Consider the following 2,500-nt stretch of genomic DNA (forward strand, 5'->3'; position numbering starts at 1 on the left):
GAGTCTATGGATGAGAGGATCCATAGCAAGATTGAAGAGCAGTGGGGACATCGGGTCACCTTGCTTCACTCCAACCTTCATCATTATGGGTTCGGTGAAGGCGCCACCGCTACCCACTCTGGTCGAGCAGTCCACATACGAGTGACGAATCAACTCGATAATACGTTTGTCCACGCCTAGCTGACCCAATACACACAGGAAGTGGTCATGGGCAACCGAGTCGAAAGCCTTCGCAAAGTCAATGAACACGATTGCCAGCGGCACGCCAGCCGACCTCGAGTGCCCCATGACCCGGTCAAGAATCATGAGGTTCTCTGCGCACCCACTCGACTCGGCGACGAACCCACGCTGCCGGGGGCTAATGGGACAAGCTCGAGCCAGCCTCATCGTCATTATCCGCCCAAACAACCTCAATACGACCGACCCAATCGTCACAGGCCTCCAGCCCGCTACAGTTCCCAGCTCATCAGGGTCGGCCGACTTGGGTAGCAACCGGGTCTTGCACTCCTTGAAGGCCCGGGGAACGACTCCACGCACCATCCATACCGTGAACAGCCTCGCCAGTTGCTTCCCGGCCGGGTCCCAGTTCTCAACGGCCTGTCTTCGAATCCCGTCTGGGCCCGGCGCTGAGCCAAGTTTCATCCTAGCCAAGTTAGAAGTCACTTCAGACGCAAGGATCGGGTGGTAGAAAGGCCCGTTATCTGCGGTAAGCCCCGTCTCGAAACCATCCAGACCATGAAACGCTCTCACTGCCTCCCATCTCCTCCTGAAGTCCTCATACACCAGCGCCAGCGGCAATTCACACCCCAGGGGGGAGAGACCATCCAAGATCCGCTTAGCCACCCCTTTCCGACTCACGGAAAAGCCACGCTGCTGGTGATAGAACTCCCTCCTCCTCAGGAGCAGCCTCCTCCTCCAGCCCTTCATGACCCGATTCCTCAACGGGCGCCCCGCACCACCAACCGGCCAAACCACCTTGCCCCCCAGCGCCCTCATGACCTCCAAAGCAGAAGTTTCAATCAGATCAGGCATCTGACCAGCTCTCTCAACTAGGGCAGCAGTGGTCCGATCCTCCCCATCCCCCGAACGCAAAACCTCAAGCACCCTCTCCTCCACGAGGTCCGGAAGCTCCGGGGGGGGGGACCATTTCTGGGGCGACGCTCTGCCTTTCAGCACACGCCGTCTCGCATCCGACACACTGCCTGCCACGCCGCCGCACAGTGATCTCCATTTCCACCTCACTTGTTCCCTTGTCTTGCCCGTATTCAACACCTGGGCCACCACCGCATTCCGCGTAGGACTGTCCTTATGCTCCACCATCAAAGCCCTGAGACGGTCCACCTCCGCCTCACTCCACAGCTTCGACACTCCCACCTTAGCAGGGTCATGGCTCCGACCACACCGAGACCCAAACCACACCTCTGCATGTGCATGCCGCTTGTGCTGAGACACCCCCACAGCTGTTAGGAAACACCGCCCACAGAGATCACACTCAATCCCCGCGACGACACCCTCACCACGCATGCCCCCACACTTGGCGGCATGACATTGGATCGAGTGATTGTTACCACTCCGTCTCCCACACTTACGACACACGTACTCAACCGCAACGTCCGCATGCCGAAAAGCAAAATGCTTCCCAAGCCTACGAATACCACCGCATTGAGACCCACACAGAGGGCAGTCCATGGACTCCCGAGGCAGATGCACCATCACCGTCGCGAGCGGGGCCGCACCTACCCCACTCGCCGCTGCTGTGCCCTCACCAGCATCAAGGTCCTTACCACGCGATTCGCCCTGTTGAACAAGTTGTGGGTCCAGCACGACCGGCCCTGCCCCATCTCTCATCCCAGAGACAGAGGCGGTCTTTAATTCAGACACCACTGAGGAGTTGTCAAGAGCTTCGCCATCCGCAGTCCACCCGCTCCTACGGCACGTCTGGCTGTGACTCTGACTCTGTGCAATTGCTAGCGCGGACTTCCGATCCAAGGAGTTTTCGCAACCGTGGCCCGTAGAAGTGACTACGGGCCGTTTGGGGTCCCAGTCCAATGCCTCTGGTGGTTGGTCCCCGTGGCCACCAGAGAGGTTGATTCGCAGTCCATCGGCGTGCCCACCCTCAAACACGCCGCGGGGAGGTAGCCCAAGCGGCAGCGGCCCCTCTCCAAACCGCCCCTCAGCCGATTTTGATCCCCCAGCACGGCCATCCTGGGATGTCCGATCATTCCCAAACATCGGAACAACAGACAATAAAGCGGACTTCGACTTTGACTTCAGTCTGACTGGGAATAGTTTGAAAGATCTAGGTCTTCCCCTCACAGAGACTACACCTCGGAATCACAACCCTGACAGCAGCCGTCCAACCTGACCGGTAAGACCCTTCCAAAGCCGGACAACCAGATCGACCCACTAGGGAGAGGCCCCCATAGCCAGTATGAAGAGCTCACACCCCGTAAAGCCTCCCAGCCGCCGACACGCAACCCCGCTGCCAGAGCCAAATATG

At 59.0% G+C, this 2,500-nt stretch overlaps 1 pseudogene; it reads right to left on the minus strand.

Annotated features, from left to right (window-relative positions):
• The window catches only part of LOC147038578 (28S ribosomal RNA), a 9,674-nt pseudogene that overhangs the window by 3,195 nt on the left and 3,979 nt on the right, over positions 1 to 2,500 (minus strand).

The sequence above is a fragment of the Syngnathus leptorhynchus genome, unplaced genomic scaffold (assembly GCF_054491065.1).
Source record: "Syngnathus leptorhynchus isolate UIUO unplaced genomic scaffold, UIUO_Slep HiC_scaffold_47, whole genome shotgun sequence".
Lineage (NCBI taxonomy): Eukaryota > Metazoa > Chordata > Actinopteri > Syngnathiformes > Syngnathidae > Syngnathus > Syngnathus leptorhynchus.